Raw genomic sequence first — 20,208 nt, 5'->3', positions numbered from 1 at the left:
TGTTATAAGTGAAAATTATGGGTTTACGGTTTTTAGAGCCAATTTAACACGTTTTCATTCCAAGTCAAAATCTCCCTTAATATTTCATTTTTGTGAAAAACTACCAAAGAAAGAAATATTCTACACAACATTTTACTAAAAATCTCCGAAGGAATTATATATCAGAAGTCAATAGTTTTCACAGAAATTACATTCGAAATTTGTTCATAACAAGCGTACACTTAAAATATCTCTTGTACTGTTAGGAAAACACGTTTCCATTCTAAGTCAAAACCACCTGTAAAAAATGATTTTTTGGGAAAAGTTTCAAAGGAAGAAATATTCTGCACCATATTTCAATACACATCTCAGAATAAACCGTACTTCTAAGTTAAATAATTTTTAAGAAAATTACATTCGAAATTTGTGTGCCACAAGTGAAATGTATGTGTTTAAGAGTTTTACTGCTAATTCGACATGATTCCATTCTTAGACAAAATCTTATCTAAGACAAATTTTTTTGGGGAAAGTGTCAAAGAAAGAAATATTCTACACAAAATTTTACTACAAATCTCAGAATAAATTATACATGTAGGTTTAATGGTTTTTTAAAAAAAATTACATTTGAATTTTGTGTATCACAACTGAATATTTTGTGTTTACATTCTTAACTGCTTAAGTTAACACGTTTCCATTCTGAGTCCAAATCTCCACGAATACATCATTTTTTGGGGAAAATGTCAAAGGAACAAATATTCTACACAATATTTCATAATAAATTTCAGAATAAACCATTTATCTAAGTTCAATAGTTTTCAAGGAAAAAACATTCGAAATTTGTGCACCACAAGTGAAAATTAAGTGTTGACGTTTTTAACTGCTGATTTAACACGTTTCCATTCGAATTCAAAATCTCCTCTAAAACATAACTTTTTGGGGAAAGTGTCAAAGAAAAAATTGTTTTACACAAAATTTCACTATAAATCTCAGAATAAATCATACATCTAGGTTTAATGGTATTTAAGAAAATTACATTCGAAATTTGTGTACCACAAGTGTTGATGTTTTTAACTGCTAGATTAACTCGTTTCCATTCTGAGTACAAATCTCCACGAATATATCATTTTTTGGGGAAAATTCCAAAGGAACAAATATTCTACACCAAATTTCATAATAATTTTTAGAATATATCATAAACATAATTTTAGTAGTTTATAAGAAAATCACATTCCAACTTTGCATATTACAAGTGAGAATTATGTGTTGACGTTATTGACTGCAAATTAAACACGTTTACATTCTGAGTCCGAATTTTCACGAATAAATCATATTTTGGGAAAACTATCAAAGTAAGAAATATTCTACACAACATTTCACTATAAAACACAGAATAAACTATACATCTAGGTTTAATTGTTTATAATAAAATTTCATTCGAAATGTGTGTACCAAAAGTGAAAAATTATGTGTTTAAGTTTTCAGCTGCTAAATTAACACATTTCCATTCTAAGTCAAAATCCCCTTTAAGACATCATTTTTTGGAGAAAGTATCAAAGGAAAAAATATTCTACACAAAATTTCACTACAAAACTCAGAATAAATCATACATCTAGGTATAATAGTTTTTAATAAAATTTCATTCAAAATTTGCGTATTTCAAGTGAAAATATGGATTTACTTTTTTTTACTGCCAGGTTAACAGATTTCCATTCTAAGTCAAAATCTCCCTTATTGCTTCACTTTTGGGGGAAATTGTCAAAGAAAGAAATATTCTTCATCAAATTTCAATGTAAGTTTCTAAAGGAAAGAAATCTGTATATTTAATATCTGCCATTAAAAAATATCATCAATCAAATAGAAAAAAAAAAACCTTTTTTAATGTCGACAACTTAAATACTTTTTCCGAATTCACTGCAAATTTCATTTCACTATCCAATAACCTGAGCTGTGAAAACTTCCAAGTTAATTTGAATATATATAGCCGATTTATTAATCAAAATCCCCAGAGTTTCGGGATCTCAGGTCAAACATTTTGAGGCCTGTAGTAGCCGATTAATAAATCACAATCCCCAGGGTTTCGGGATCTCAGGTCAAACATTTTGAGGCGCGTAGATAATCCATAACCATTTTAAAAAGGGACTTCAATATTTTGAAATATACTTCGAAACGTTAAGTATAAAGTTTTGAAAATTTATAGAGAGCTTTGGATTACTTTGAAAATCATGCCAGTTTCCTTTTTGGTGAAGTGTTGCCAGATAAGAGCAAACCCCGATTTGTACTATTTTTTACGTTTCAGTTAAATTTTATCGTTTAATTTTCGCCAAGTTTTGGTTTTTGAAGTTCTTATTTTGTAAAAAATAAAAATTATTAATTTTTTCATTAAAAATAAAAACAAAAATTATTCACAAATTGACGAAGTCGAGAGAATCCAGGCCCAGGGGGTCCCACTTTCCTATAAGTAAGTGGGTAACCAAGGCTTGAACTTAATCTCATTTACGTTCCTTATTCCTCTCATATTCTCCCATGAAGATTCACATGGGAAAGACGGAAGTAGCGTTGATTTCAACACCAACACCTCCTTTCGCCTTCTTAACAACACCCAACAAAGTGATTCATTATTTAAATAAACAACTTTATTTCCCCTTTCAAAACTGCATTTCTAATCTCTTCCCCTCGTCAACACACCTGTTTAGCTCTTAAATTCATGTAAATGCCGAAATAAAAAATTACCCAAAAAGCACCACACACCGAAAATTATGAACACACTCTGGCTATTATTTAACAATCATCAATGATGAGCAGCAGTTGCGACCTTCTCTAATTCATAATTACACCCAAGGAAAAAAATTAGATCATTCACACCTCAGCTCAGCGAAGTTTTGAGGAGTTTTTTCCCCCAGCTTGGCCCCAATTTTAAAGCGCTTACAAACTTTTAACTCGTTTTTGTTATAAAGTTGTTGCTGTTGTTGTTGTTTATTGTTAAATCATTTTCGTGTTGTGATACCGTGTCTTACAACCAAAAAAAAAATAAGAAACTCCTCATCCAAAAAAAAAACACAACACAAAAAAACCGAAAAAAAGAAATGTTTAACACACCTCTTTCTTCACTTTACAACTGCAAAAAACAACAACAAAACACGGAGTTTTTATTGTTGTTGGCTTTGTGAGAGCATTTCTTTCACGCGTTTTGTATTTTTTGTTTTCATTTTTCTACCTTTATTTTTTGCTACTTTTCTTTCCATCTCCACCAGCCAGCAGAGTTGTTTGTTTTGTTGCTGTTGTTGTTGTTAATAACAACAAAATACCTGGTGAAGAAAGCGTTTTTTTCAGTTTGTTTTCTAGCTGTTGCCTGGTAAGTATTTAAACATGATAATCATGCGCAATGAAGTTGGTGTTTAAATAAAAAAATAACAACAACAGCAGCGGCAGCGGCAAGAAATTCCCTTGTGCTTTCAACAAATAAATGCCTGTAATTGTAAAGAGAGAGAGAGAGTGAGGGAATGTGAGAGAGAAATTGAGAAACCCCCTCAAACGAGTGCCCACAAAAGAAAAGAAAAAGTCTTCGGCGTCGTTGACGTTGTCGTTTGTCATCACAAAAATGAATGAATCAATTCCAGAGGAAAAAGTGACAATGGATGATGGAATCGCTCGAGTTAGTCTACCTACATTGGCGAGCCTGTTCCAAAAAGAAGAGATGCCACTGAAAACGAATAAAAACGGCCTTCAATGTTCTGCGAAGCCCCTGAACTCATGAGACCCAAAATAAAGTCACTTATTTTCAAAAACCTTAAAGAAAGGACATCTTCAGGGGATGTGAAGGTAATTTATGCTAAAAAAAAATCTCTAGAAAGTTTCTTGTGCTCAAAGGTCTTTAGGGACTTAAAATTAAATTTTTGAAGCCACAAGAAGAGTGTATTTTTTCGAATAATTTTCTAAATGAAAAAGAATATGGACTTAAATACCAACAATGTGGATTTTTTTTGAAATCTACAAATACGAATTTTTTACCCTCGGCCGTCATACCACCAACACGTGCCTCATCGTTTTTAAACCCTAGGACTCTTTGGACCATTTCAGGACATTCGGAGTTGATGTAGGTGTGTCCGTCTGTTTATCTGGCTGATGTGCCCGAAAACTCTCGAAGGGAGTATTCTATTACGTCCAAACTTGCAACATCATAATACTGTTATCAAACTTAGATCGAGTTCGGAGTTGGGCAATATCGGTCCACTCCTTCTGATACATTCTCCACAAAAGGTTTAAATTTTCAAAAAAAAATATATATATATTACTGCACAGAAAGAGAAAGGATAATCCGATTTTGCTCCAACTTTGCAAATTCTAATATTTGCAGCATTGCGATATCGAACCATTTCATCAAGTTCCTCCCCCAGAAAGGGTCAAAATTTTGAATAATGGCAACTTTTATAAAATATGAAATAAGAGTCCTATTTTCTTCAAAATTTTGTACATCAAAAATTTTTTATTGCCGGACAACTCTTTGTGGGTGATCGGGTCATAATTTTAAATAACCATGAAACTCATACGATACGAAATGAGCATCCGATTCCTTTCAAATTCAGCACATTCCAGTATTTCTATCAGCACAAGATCTGAAGAGAAGATGGAACATATTGGATCACTACTTCTGGTACCTACCCCACAACTGATTAAAATTTTGAATAACTATATCTCACATATGTATATAAAGGAGTAGCGAAATAACTGACGGACAATTAAAGCCCAGACGAAAAAAAAAACATATGAATTCTGAAATTTTTCACTAGGGTCAATATTGGTGCTTGGGGGTGTGATAAGACTGTACTTATACTTTTCGTACTAAAAACGTACGAAAAGTATTAAAATGTACCAAAAATTGAGAATTTTAAAAATTTGGAATGAGAATTACTGATAGGGTGCAGGATAGATGTGCCAAAGGGCTTTTTGGAAATTCGGGCCTTAAAGTTACGAAAGGTTCTAAAATGGTACCATTTGGTATTATATGAACGGGTAAAACGGATAAAAAACTGAAAATTTGGTATGAAAATCATGGTTGAAAAGTAAGTTTGATACATGAAGGTGGTTTAGGAAATGTGTACGAAATTCGCGAATTTTACCAAATGGTACTAAATTTGGAACAGTTTTATTTAGGTTGGACGAATGAAGCTGGAATTTTGAACATTTTTATTGGTGCTAGGTTTGTGATAAAGAGGTGTTTTTGGATATATGTACTACATGTGCACGAAAAGTACTAAATGGTACTATATTAGGTACAATTTGGTACTGGGTGATAAGATGATGCTTGAAATCTAAAATTTGATATTAAGGTCGCTGTTCATGTGTAGCCTGGACATATTGAGGTCGTTTCGGAAATGTGTACTATAATTGTACGAAAAGTACTGAATGGTACCAAATTTGGTGTTAGATGATGGGATAGAAATAAAATGTTGAAATTTGATATTTAAATTACTAGTGGCATTAGTGTTTGATACATGGCGGGGTTTTTTGGAAATTCTTCCTAAATTTGTACGAAAAGTACTAATTGGTACTAGATTTGTTATTGGGTGAAGTGATAGAGCTGGAATCCTCAAATTCGATAGTGAGGCCTCTGTTGGTAACTGAACTTGAGATATGGATGTGTTTTGGAAATGTGTACTATAATTGTACAAAAAGTACTGAATGGTACCAAATTTGTTATTGGATGAAGGGATATGTCTGAAATCTTTAAATTTGATATTAAGGTTTATGTTGGTATCTGGAATTGACATATGGTTGTGGTTTTGAAAATATTTACTATAATTGTACGAAATGTACTAAATAGTACTGAATTTTGTATTTGGTGATCATATAGAGCTAAAATCCTGAAATTTTATATTAAGGTCGCTGTTGGTATCTGAGGTTGAGATTTAGAAATGCGTAGTATAATTGTACAAAAAGTTCTGAATGGTACTAAATTTGGTATTGGGTAAAGGGATAGGATTGGAATCCTCAAATTTGATAGTTAGGGGTCTGTTGGAATATGGAATTGAAATATGGAGATTTTTTTGAAAATATTTCCTATAATTGTACGGAAAGTACTAAGTGGTACTAAATTGGGTATTGGGCGAAATAATAGGACTGGAACTCTCAAATTTGATATTGTTCAGAGAAGGAGCTGGTTATGGATATGCGTCCTATATACAATACCAATGCGTACCAATATACAATCAAATCCTGAAATTTGATTTGATAAATTCAGTATTGGGTGAAGGGATGTAGTTTAAATTCTGAAATTTGATGTTGATGTTATCTGTGTTTGAGATATTGCGGTGGTTTGGAATGTCCCCCATATTTTTACGAAAAGTACTAAATGGTACTAAAACTGGTATTAGGTGAAATGATAGGTCTGGAATCCTGAAATTTGATATTGAGATCTCCGTTGGTATCTGGAATTGAGATTTGGATGTGGTTTCAGAAATGTGTACCATAATTGTACAAAACTTGCATCATAGTACGAAATTTTGAATTGCATGAAGGAATAGAGGTGGAACCCTGAAAATTGATATGCATGACACTGTTGGAGTCCGTGGTTGAGAGGAGGAGCTGGTTTTGGATATGGGTACTATAATTGTACTAAGTGGTACATAAATTGATTATAGGGAAATTACAGACCTAAAATCCTGATATTTGATGTTAAGTCAAATTATACCCGGACCTTATAATTTGAAAGCTAGCCTAACCTAGAACTAACCTACGTAACAAGTGGACATATGATGGGGGTTGTTTAAGACGGTTCCGGAGTTGTATTTAAATTTTTGACATTTTTGGGACCAGATTAAAAAAAAATGCCCCAAAGGTCGAAAAAGGTCCCATTTTGGGTGTCCACAACATTTATGCCAAATTATAGTTGACACTATAACCTTTCTAAAATGGTCAAATATCATCATTGTCATTGGCCTTGGAGGCTTTAGTATTATGATATGAAATTAATAAATAAATATCCGGATATCCAGGTCAGTCCCCCAAGAAAAATAACTTTCCCGGGATCAGGTGCAAGTACCTACCTCTGGAAAAAAAACTTCAAAAAAAGACTCTTGAGTTTTGAGTTGTTCCTTTTCGAAGTTTTCGGAAAGTGCAGAAAATTACGACTTTCCTAAGACTTCTAAAAAATCGATTTTTTTAAAAAGTACCCCAAAAATCGAAAAAGGCCCCATTTTGGATGTCCACAACTTTATGCCAAATTAAAGTTAACACTATAACCTTTCTAAAATGGTCAAATATCCGGATATCCAAGTCCGTCCGCCAAGAAAAAAATACTTTCCCGAGATCAGGTGCAAGTACCTACCTCTGGAAAATACTTCAAAATCTCGAGAGTTTTGAGTTGTTCCTTTTCGAAGTTTTCAGAAAATGCAGAAAATTACGACTTTCCTAAGACTTCTAAAAAATCGATTTTTTTAAAAAGTTCCCCAAAAGTCGAAACAGGTCCCATTTTGGGTGTCCACAACATTTATGCCAAATTATAGTTGACACAATAATCTTTCTAAAATGGTCAAATATCCGGATATCCAGGTCAGTCCCCCAAGAAAAAAAATACTTTCCGGGGATCAGGGTGCAAATACCTACCTCTCGAAAAAAACTTCAAAATCTCGAGAGTTTTGAGTTGTTCCTTTTCGAAGTTTTCAGAAAATGACGACTTTCCAAAGACTTCTAAAAAATCGATTTTTTTTAAAAGTTCCCCAAAAGTCGAAAAAGGCCAAATTTTGGGCGTCCACAACATTTATGCGAAAATGGTCAAATATGTGGATATCCAGGTCCTTCCGCCAAGAAAAAAATACTTTCCCGGAATCAGGGTGCAAGTACCTACCTCTGGAAAAAAAAATTTAAAAAAAAAACTCTCGAGTTTTGAGTTGTTCCTTTTCGAAGTTTTCAGAAAATGCAAAAAATTACGACTTTCCTAAGACTTCTGAAAATCGATTTTTTTTTAAAAAGTACCCCAAAAGTCGAAAAAGTCCCCATTTTGGGTGCCCACATCATTTATGCCAAATTAATGTTGACACTATAACCTTTCTAAAATGGTCAAATATCCGGATATCCAAGTCCGTCCCCAAAGAAAAAATACTTTCCCGGAATCAGGGTGCAAGCACCTACCTCTGGAAAAAACTTAAAAAAACTCGAGAGTTTTGAGTTGTTCCTTTTCGAAGTTTTCAGAAAATCCAGAAAATTACGACTTTCCTAAGACTTCTAAAAAATCGATTTTTTTTAAAAGTTCCCCAAAAATCGAAAAAGGCCCCATTTTGGGTGTCCACATATAACCTTTCTAAAATTGTCAAATATCCGGATATCCAAGTCCGTCCCCAAAGAAAAAAATACTTTCCCGGAATCAGGGTGCAAGCACCTACCTCTGAAAAAAAAAACTTCAAAAAACTCGAGAGTTTTGAATTGTTCCTTTTCGAAATCTTCAGAAAATGCAGAAAATTACGACTTTTCTAAGACTTCTAAAAAATCGGCTTTATTTCGAGGATTTCTTAAAGACCCTTTATGTGCAGAAAATGTCCGAAAGGTCTTTTCTGTTCAGGAAATCTCAAAAAAGTTGTCTTTACATGGAGATCTTTAGAAGGCCCATCAGTTATGGAAAATACCATCTATTTATAGATGGCTTCTTAGAAATCTTCTTTGGGTAGAAGACCGTCCGCAAGTTCTCTGTATAAAAACAAAAACTCCTTTCGAACTCCAATGTATGGAATATGGCTAAATTCTCTTTATCAGATTTTTCTGAGCTAAAAAGGTTCTCTGTCGTCCTTCTCTAAAAAAAGCATATTCTGTTCCTACTTTTCCTCCTCTTGATAAATACTCAAATATTGATCTCACCTCTACCCACATGGGTGTAGGGTACAACAACAAAGCGGAGTAAAGCCCCATTAAAACAACAACAAAAACCACCAATTACAATGTGGTAAATGAATGGTAAAACTATTTTTACACTTCCACTTTAATTTCCAATTCATTGTTGTCTTTTTTATACCCTCCACCATACTATGGAGGGTATATTAACTTTGTCATTCCGTTTGTAACTCCTCGAAATACTCATGTCAGACCCAACAAAGTATATATATTCTTGATCAGCGTAAAATTCTAAGTCGATTTAGCGATGTCCGTCTGTCTGTCTGTCTGTCCGTCTGTCTGTCTGTCTGTCCGTCTGTCTGTTGTAATCACGCTATCTTTCGAATAAATTGAGATAGATGGCTAAAATTTTGCACACATGTTTATTTTTCCAGTAGGCAGGTTAAGTTCGTAAATGGGCCATGTAGGTCCACGTTTTCATATAGCTCCCATATAACGGTACCTCCGGATTTTCGGTATTTTGATGATTTTAGCGACGTTATTCACCGGAATTGATTCAAATTTGGTATTTTAAGTTCCAAATGGATACTACACCCTAAGATAGAAAATTATCTGTGCAAGTCTATGTCTTCGTATAGCCCCCATATAACGGTACCTCCCGATATTCGGTATTTTGATGATTTTAGCGACATTATTCACGGGAATTGTTTCAAATCTGGTATTTGAAGTTCCAAATGGATACTACACCCTAAGACAGAAAATTGTCTTTGCAGGTCCACGTCTTCGTATAGCCCCAATATAACGGTACCTCCCGATATTCGGTATTTCGGTGATTTTAGCGACATTATTCACTGGAATTGTTTCAAATCTGGTATTTGAAGTTCCAAATGGATACTACACCCTAAGACAGAAAATTGTCTTTGCAGGTCCACGTCCTCGTATAGCCCCAATATAACAGTACCTCCCTATATTCGGTATTTTGATGATTTTAGCGACATTATTCACTGGAATTGTTTCAAATTTGGTATTTTAAGTTCCAAATGGATTCTACACCCTAAGACTGAAAATTGTCTGTGCAGGTCCACGTCTTCGTATAGCCCCCATATAACGGCACCTCGCTATGTTCGGTATTTTGATGATTTTAGCGACATTATTAACCGGAATTGTTTAAAATTTGATAATTGAAGTTCGTTATGGGAACTACAGTCTGTGACAGAAAATTGTCGGTGCGGGTCCAGTTTCGAATTTGAATATGGCTTATGACAAACAATGCATATGTATGTCCACGTCGTATAGACCCCAACATAACGGCTATATTCGGTATTTTTAAAATTTTAACAGAATTTTTTAAGGATTTTATTTTTTGAAAATTTCCAAGTTCGTTGTAAATGGTGGAGGGTATTAAAAGTTCGGCCCGGCCGAACTTACTGCTTTTTAACTTGTTTCTCTCTCCGCCTTTTCACAGAGGCACATGAAGACGAATAAGCTCAGCTGTTTGGTTTTTTATTTTTAGTCTGTCTTTCATGGAGTCTCTTAGTTTTTAACATCAATGAAGCAAAACTATAGACAGCCCCTTTCCCCAAACTTCAAATATGTGATTGTAAAAAATACGTGTGTCTGTGTGTGAGTGTTTTTTTTTTTTCTAAACAATTCGAATAACAATTTTTCTTTCAAAAAATAACAAACTTTATTCAATTGAAAATATTTTTGCTGTTATTGTTGTTTTTGTTTTTGCCATGCATGACAGTAAACAAAAGAAAAACTTGGGCAAAACCGAGAGGCAACTGGTTGATAAGTCTTCAATTGGAAAAGGAAAACATAAACGGATAGCAAGTCACTTTGTACTCTCACCGCTCTCAAATTACAGCATACCAAAATGGAGAGAGAGAGAGAGAGCAAGAGTGGGAGACGTTCCAGAGATACAAATTACAGGGAGTAAATCAAAGACGAAAAAAAAACCTGGGCAATTGGCCAAACCAGTCAGTATTGGGTTAGGCCTAATTCAAGCCATACCTGGGCCATTGCAACATGCATGCATGATCTGCATGTGTTATATGGTATGAGAGTGTATATGTATGATACATATTTATGTTGATCTGTCCATATACATATCTATACACTGGCATCAACATGTTTCAAGTCTATGAATGGTTCGGGATTTTTATGTTCGAATCGTATTATTCGCTTGAATACCTGTAGCATAAAGCCGTCTATGCCACAACAAAAACAACAAAACACTTTGGCTGATATGCATGAAGCAAATCCCAAATAAAATATATCTATTAAACTAAGCTCAAACTAATGGATATGCATGTTGTATTCAGAAGAGGGGCAGTATGATAAGGGAGGAAAAATGAAAATTGTTTAAATAATCTTGGGGTACGAAAAGTACGAAAGTGGTGCAGAGTTTCTGCTTTCTTTTTTTTCTCATTTTGTGTGTATGTGTGGGGGAGGGGGTGAATGAGATACGGCAGTATTTTCGTACTTAAGGGTACGAAATGGTACAAAATTGCGAAACATGCCTGTTTTTCGAAAATTTGTACTTTTATTATACCAAAGTACTAAACGGTACAATATGGCACAACATTTATATGGAACTACCAGTATAAGTTCAATTTCTTTTTTTTAAATTTCGAAAATTCTGGTAAAAAAATTTTGAGATATGCCGGAATTTTTAAAAATGTGTACTTTGAAAGTGAAAAGGTACTAAAAGGTACAATGTGATACAACTTTCATAAATAGCTACCGGTAAAAACGGGAATTTTTAAATTTAGCATGGCAATCACCATTTGTGTGGAAGGATGATCTACGACAGGATTTTCTGAATTTCGTACATTCGACACGAAAAGCACTAAATGATACAATATTGTTATTGTACCACTCATGGTCCATGAGAGTCTCTTACGGTCTGTGACGGTTATTCCAGGCACAGAAGATGGAAATATGACGGGTTCTTCTAAAATGTACACTTTGAATGTACCAAAGTACTAAAAGGTACAATGTGGTACAATAGTCATATAGAGCTACCTGTAGCAGCTGAAATTTTCTAATTTTCAATTACAATCATTGGCTTTGGTGGACGTCGAGATCCCGCTGGACTTTCGGGAGTTACGTACTTTGGGTACGAAACGTACTAAATGATACAACATTGTTATTTAACACTAAGTCATTGTCAGTTACTCCTGGCACACAAGAATGATATTTTCGTTTTTTTTAATATTTGTACTTTTAATGTACCAAAGTACTAAATGGTACAACCTGGTACAACATTGCTATTAAGATGCCAGCAAAAGCTGAAAATTTTAAATTTTGCATAGCATGATTGGAAGGATTAAGTACGACAGTTGTTCCTGAAATGCGTACTTTATGTACCCTGCAGGTACTAAAAGTCCAAAAATGGTACAACATTGTGATTGAGCAATCGATGACAAGCAATCACTATTTGTCTTTTGGGCGAAAAAACCGAGACTTTTGAAGTTTCGTATTTTAAGGGTACTAGAAGGTACCAAATTCGTACGAAAAGTACTAAAATGTACTAAACATTTGATATTTTGTATTGGAAAAATGGAATCAGCTAGAATTCTGAAACTTAGAATGAGAGTCACTAATAGAGTCCAGGATAGATGTACCAAAGAGTTTTCGGAAATTCGAACTTTAGGTACCATTTGGTGTTGTTGGTGTTGTGTGAACGAATTGAGCAAAAAACTTGAAATTTGGTATGAGAATCAAGGTTGGAAAGTAAGTTTGGGTTTCGTATTTGAATAGTACTAAACATACTAAAAGGTACTAAAATGTACGAAAAGACTAAAATGTACTAAAAATTTAATATTTTTTATTGGACAAATGGAATAAACTAGAATTCTGAAATTTGTAATGAGTGTCACTGATGGAGTGCAGGATAGATGTACCAAATGGTTTTTAGAAATTCGAATTTTTAGGTTATGAAAAGTTCGAAAATGGTACTAAACATCTAAAAAAGAGCCATTTGGTATTATGTAAACGGATAGAGCGAAAAACTTGTAATTTGGTATGAGAAACAAGGTTGGAAAGTAGGGTGGAGTTTCGTACTTTAAGGGTACTAAATTTACCAGACGGTACTTAAATGCACGAAAAGACTAAAATGTACTAAAAATGGAATATTTCGTATTGGACAAATGGAATGATCTAGAATTCTGATATTTGGAATGAGAGACACTGATGGAATGCAGGATAAACAAAGGTATTTAGAAATTCGAACTTTAAGATTTATAGTTCTGAAATGGTACTAAACTTCGAAAATGATATAATGAAATACTTTTTATTGGACAACTGAATCGAACTAGAATTCTAAAATTTGGAATGAGAGTCAATGATGGAGTGCAGGATAGATGTACAAAAGCATTTTTGAAAATTCGAATTTTAGGGTTACGAAGTATTCTAAATTTGTACTAAACTTCTAAAATGGCACCATATGGTATTATAGGAACGGATATATCGAAAAACTGGGAATTTGATATGAGAATCAAGGTTGGCAAGTAAGTTTGATATATGAAGGTGGTTTTGGAAATGTGTACTAAAAGTGCGATTTGTACTAAGTGGTACTAAATTTGGTAAAGTTTGGTTTAAAGGATAGGATGACATTTTGTATTGGGGTCCCTGTTGATGATAGGTTTGTGATAAAAACGTGGTTTTGGAAATGTTTACTACAAGTGCACGAAAAGTACTAAATAGTACTACATTTAGTACACTTTGGTATTTAATGAGCATATAGTACTTGAAATCTGAAATTTGGTATAAGTGGCCACTGTTTATGTGTAGACTCGGTCGGTATATAGAGGTGGTTTCGGAACTGTGTACTACAATTGTACAAAAAGTACTAAATGGTACTATATTTTGTGTTGCGTAAAGGAATAGAGATAAACTTCTGAAATTTGATATTTAGACTACTGATGGTATCTGTGTTTGATATTTAGCTTATTTCGAATTTTACAATCATTTTCGTTATTCAAAACTTTGACCCTTTGTGGGGGAGGTGCCAGAAGAAATGGTCAAATTTCTAAATTTAAAACAGATGTTGTGTTCATAGAAATATAGAGATTTGTAAAGCCTGAATAGAATCGGATGTTAATTCCGCATTTTATGAGTTCCACGGATATTTAAAATTTTGAACCTTTGTCAGGGAGGTACCTGAAGGATCGGACCGATACATACCATCTGTACACCAGATCTTGTTTCGGAAAAAATATTTGGAAGGGTGAAATTTAAAAGGATAGGATGCACACTTTGCATTTTATGATAGTTATAATTATTCAAAATTTTTGACCCGTTGTTGGAGAGGTACCAGATGGAGTGGGCCAACATCTATTATCTTTACACCAAATCTTGTTTTGGAAGAAATATTGAGATATGTCGATTTTGAAAAGATTTGAATGCTCATTTGACATTTTTTGAGCATCAGGGCTATGTATTGCCTTTGTGAGGGAGATACCAGAGGGAGTGGACCGATATATCCCATCTTCCCATTAATTCTTGTGTTACTAAAAACATTAGGATGTGTGAAATTTGAAGACACTTGGATTTTTATTTCACATGTTATAAGAGTTGTAATTATTCCAAATTTGGACCCTTTGTGGGTCGCACCTGACATAGCACTAATTAAAACATTCGGGCTTGCAAAGTTTGTACAAAATTGGATGATCATTTCATGTTCTATTCTGTGAAAATGTTGACTTTTTCTGTGGTACCAAAAGGAGTGGACCGATATCGCCCATCTCTGGACTCGATCTAAGTTTGGTAATAATATTATGATGTATCAAATTTCGATAAAATCGGATAATACCTTCGAGAGTTATCGTGTGCACCAACCAGCCAGACGGACGGGCGGACTCTAGATCGACTCCAATTGTCCTGAAACGGATTTGGTACAAAGAGACCTAGGGCCTAAAACCGCCATTTCAAATTTCTGAGGGATTTCTTCCTTGATTTTGAGAACTTAATGAATATCTCTTTCCGATTTGGAATATGGCCAAAATCCCAGCTTGAAATGGGCTTAGAGACATCCATAATCATAGCCCAAATTTTTGTATGAAATTTCAAAACATCTATCCGAAAAAAAAATATTTTTGTTCTAGATCCCCCTGTAGACCCCAATGATCCTAGCTTGAAATTGGCTGACAAATATTCTAAATTTTATTCTAAAATATCAAAATTTCCTCCCGGAAAAAAATACATTTTTGTTCTAGACCGGCCCAACAGACCCCAATGATCCTCCTGTTCCACCTCATAACCTCACTTTAACAACTCCCAATCTAAAATCCAAATTTAAATTGACATCATTAAGCCAAAGAAAAATCATGCAGTGTTAACTCAAGGACCGGGGCCCGGTGACAACGAATGCAAAGAGAGGAGTTTCCTGTGTGAGTGTGTGTGTAAATATGCCTCCATGTGTCTCTGTGTGTGTGTGAGGCATTATTTCCAAGTCTTTTGCAAGATCTAAACAATTTTGCACGATTACATGATGGAAATGGAGAAAAATTCAGTGGTTGTTGTTGTGTTTTTTGTTATTACAACTTCTTGGTTGTTGGCGGTGTTGTTGTTGTTGCTACTTTTTGGAGTCTTGTTTTGGAGCTTAAGAGCGAGTGAGCAATAATTATTATCAAAGATTGATACAACAAAAGATACAACAGCAAAAAAAAAAAACCAAGAGCTGGCTGAATGGCTAGATGGATGGATGGATGGCTGACTGGCTGATGGATATGCAGACTAAACCTGGTGATCTGATGATGATGACGATTGGAATGGCAGAGATGATGACGATGACGATGGTTGTGATGCAGACAAGATGCAATGCTGAAAACAAAGTTGCTGATGCTTGTTAGCTTGGTTAGTATCGGTTGGGAGGGTATCATTACTTTTTCAATTCCACGAGAAGAAGAAGAAGAAGCTGTCGTTGAAGCGTGGCACCAGATATCTGCTACTCCGTCGCCAAATGGAATGGAAATTTTTCAGACTCAGCTTTGCACAAAACTAGGGTTTCAAGTGGCCGCACAGTTTCTGTGCCGGACTGTCACCGTTGAGTGTCTTTGGTATTGAAATTCCGTTCGATACGCTGCCACCCCACACTTGGGTTCAAAACACCCAACAGACAGACAGGCAGACAAACGATTGGTTTGGACACCAACTCCAAACCCGTACTCACTTCGTTCACTTCACTGGGGTCTAGTTTTTGTTTTTTCTTCTTTTTTTTTCAATTTTTCTTTGCCTTTTTTTGTTTTCTATTTCGTTATGACTTTTCTTTTTTTGTTTTTTTTTTTTTTGGTTTTTCTTAATTCCAACAAAAACACGTTTCCAATATTTCTCTTGTGGGGTTTCCTCGAGAAATCGCGATTCGATTCGAAATTACAAGAAAAAAATGACTCGAAACACAAAATCTCTAAAAGCCAACACTTGTTCGATTTCTTTTTTATTTTTAAATTTCTCTCTCTCTTCTTTTTTTGGTGGATATGTATTTTTCTTACGAAAAAAAATATTTCGTTTAATTTTTTCTCTTTCTTTTGAAGAATTTATTTTTAATATTTTTATTTTAATTAATTTATTTATTTTTTTAAGCTAAGCTTAAATAGCCGTATTTACGCTATGAACGTCTATGAAAAACTGAAGACAAGAAATTCGTATTTTCAGAGCCAAGTATTGAGACGGCAATGTTTTCAGTTTCTAAAAAATCTTAATGTTGTTATTGCCGTCGTAGTTGTTGTTGCTGTTGTTGTTTTTTGTTTGGCCGTAAGCCCAACAGCAAACACCTCTATGTGAGTGCCGGTGTGTGTGTGTCGTAAAAGGGGGCTTTTGTATGAGTGCAAGTGTATTAGTGTGTGTTTGTGTCGACGTACAATAAAGCTTGGCTCAAACCTACTAAACAGGTAATGCGAGCCAAGCCAAAACACCGAGAGAAAAAAGAGGCTAGTTTTTCAAACCATCTATAAAGATGGGCATTTTAATCTAATCATAATTTTAATTTTTTTTTTTCACCATTGTGGCTGAAATACAAATTACCTTTTATAATTTTTTTACAAACGTGGAAAAACCACCGCTGCTGAAAAATATCCTCCACCGAGGATATATTGTCCACCACTGTGGATATATTGTCCACCACTGTGGATATATTATCCACCACTGTGGATATACTATCCACTTTAGTGGATATATTATCCACCACAGTGGATATATTATCCACCACTGTGGATATATTTTCCACCACAGTGGATATATTATCCACCACAGTGGATATATTATTCACCACAGTGGATATATTATCCACCACTGTGGATATATTATCCACCACTGTGGATATATTTTCCACCACAGTGGAATAATTATCAACCACTGTGGATATATTTTCCACCACAGTGGATATATTATCCACCAGAGTGGAATAATTATGGATATATTATCCACCACTGTGGATATATTATCCACCAGAGTGGATACATTATCCACCACAGTGAATATATTATCCACCACTGTGGATATATTTTCCAAAACAGTGGACATATTTTCCACCACAGTGGATATATTATCCACCACAGTGGATATATTATCCACCAGAGTGGATACATTATCCACCACAGTGGATATTTTATCCACCACTGTGGATATTTTATCCACCAGAGTGGATACATTATCCACCACAGTGGAAATTTTATCCACCACTGTGGATATATTATCCACCACTGTGGATATATTTTCCACCACAGTGGATATATTATCCACCACAGTGGATATATTATCCACCAGAGTGGATACATTATCCACCTCAGTGGATATATTATCCACCACTGTGGATATATTATCCACCACTGTGTATATATATCCACCACAGTGATATATATCCACCACAGTGTATATATTATCCACCACAGTGGATATATTATCCACCACAGAGGATACATTATCCACCACTGTGGATATATTTTCCACCACATTATCCATTATCCACCAGAGTGGATACATTATCCACCTCTGTGGATATATTTTCCACCACAGTGGATATATTTTCCACCACAGTGGATATATTATCCACCACAGTGGATATATTATCCACCACTGTGGATACATTAACCACCACTGTGTATATATATCCACCACAGTGATATATATCCACCACAGTGGATATGTTATCCACCACAGTGGATATGTTATCCATCACAGTGGATATATTATCCACCACAGTGGATGTATTATCCACCACAGTGGATATATTTTCCACCACAGTGGACATATTTTCCACCACAGTGGATATATTATCCACCACAGTGGATATTTTATCCACCACTGTGGATATATTATCCACCACAGTGGATATATTATCCACCACAGTGGATATATTATCCACCACAGTGGATATATTATCCACCACTGTGGATATATTTTCCACCACAGTGGATATATTATCCACCACAGTGGATATATTATCCACCAATGTGGATATATTATCCACCACTGTGGATATATTTTCCACCACAGTGGATATATTATCCACCACAGTGGGTATATTATCCACCACTGTGGATATATTTTCCACCACAGTGGATATATTATCCACCACAGTGGATATATTATCCACCACTGTGGATATATTATCCACCACTGTGGATATATTTTCCACCACAGTGGATATATAATCCACCACAGTGGATATATTTTCCACCACAGTGGATATATTATCCACCACAGTGGATATATTATCCGCCAGAGTGGATATATTTTCCACCACAGTGGATATATTATCCACCACAGTGGATATATTATCCACCAATGTGGATATATTATCCACCACTGTGGATATATTTTCCACCACAGTGGATATATTATCCACCACAGTGGATATATTATCCACCACAGTGGATATATTATCCGCCAGAGTGGATATATTTTCCACCACAGTGGATATATTATCCACCACAGTGGATATATTATCCACCACAGTGGATATATTATCCACCACAGTGGATATATTATCCGCCAGAGTGGATATATTATCCACCACAGTGGATATATTATCCACCGCAGTGGATATATTATCCACCACTGTGGGTATATTATCCACCACTGTGGGTATATTATCCACCACAGTGGATATATATATCCACCACTGTGGATATATTTTCCACCACAGTACATATATTGCCCACCACTGCTGATTAAATATGCAACAGCTGATTAATTATCCACCACAGCGGATATATTATCCACCACAGCGGATATATTATCCTTCATAGTGGATATACTATCCACCACTGTGGATATATTTTCCACCACAGTAGATATATTGTCCACCACTGCTGATAAATTATGCAACAGTGGATATAATATCCACCACAGTGGATATAATATCCACCACAGTGGATATATTATCCTCCACTGTGGATATATTATCCACCACAGTGGATATATTATCCACCACAGTGGATATATTATCCACCACTGTGGATATATTTTCCACCACATTGGATATATTATCCACCACAGTGGATATATTATCCACCACAGTGGATGTATTATCTACCACAGTGGATATATTATCCACCACTGTGGTTATGCTATCCACCACTGTTGTTATACTATCCACCACTGTGGTTATCCACCACTGTGGATATATTATCCATCAGTTTGGATATATTATCTACCTTAGTGGATATATTATCCACGGAATATGATATATTATCCACCATAGTGGATATATAATCCACCACAGTGGATATAAAATCCACCACAGTGGATATGTAATCCACCACAGTGGATATATTATCAACCACAGTGGATACTTTTTATATTATCCACCACAGTGGAAATTTTATCCACCACTGTGGATAAATTATCCACCACAGAGGATCTACCAATAACTGTTAAAAAAATTTATCCACCAACAATGGATAAATTTACCCCTTTAGATGTATTATACAATAACTGGTATAAAATATTCACCACTTTGGAGAAAACGATTTTCAAATTATTCACCAATATGGTTAGATATTCACCACTCGGAATATCTTTGAGTAAATGTTTAGCAAACTTCAATAATTTATCTTCCAATGTGATAATTTGAAATATCTTCTCAGTGTGGAGCCAAGAAACACACACGCACACACACCTATCCATACCTGCAAACAAATCACAACGAATAGTAATAGACGAATGAACAAACGAACGACCACCAACAACACAGCAACAAATCTCCCAGCCGACGAAACGCACAATCAAACAAAAGCTACGGCCCCACCACTCTACGACCTCACAACGTCGTTCGAATGTCGTCTACGAAATGCCGATGATCGGTGATCATCATCGGCTCGGCACAAACTGTTGACAACACTCCGAAATAGCACCAGCAGCAACAACAACACCAGTAGCTTATATCCAATAGCCAACAAACCG

At 35.0% G+C, this 20,208-nt stretch overlaps 1 protein-coding gene across 1 annotated transcript in view; it reads right to left on the bottom strand.

Moving 5' to 3' along the window:
- The window catches only part of LOC101887940 (scavenger receptor class B member 1), a 104,681-nt gene extending 88,358 nt beyond the window's left edge, over nucleotides 1–16,323 (bottom strand). Inside the window, exon 1 of the mRNA XM_059130831.1 lies at nucleotides 15,690–16,323. The gene's annotated coding sequence lies outside the window, so the exon portion shown is untranslated. The remainder of the gene's footprint in view (nucleotides 1–15,689) is intronic.
- Between the last annotated feature and the right edge of the window lie 3,885 nt (nucleotides 16,324–20,208).

Source organism: Musca domestica, unplaced genomic scaffold, assembly GCF_030504385.1.
Source record: "Musca domestica strain aabys unplaced genomic scaffold, Musca_domestica.polishedcontigs.V.1.1 8, whole genome shotgun sequence".
In the NCBI taxonomy this organism is placed as follows: Eukaryota; Metazoa; Arthropoda; class Insecta; order Diptera; family Muscidae; genus Musca; species Musca domestica.
This window is presented reverse-complemented; position numbering and strand designations above follow the sequence as displayed.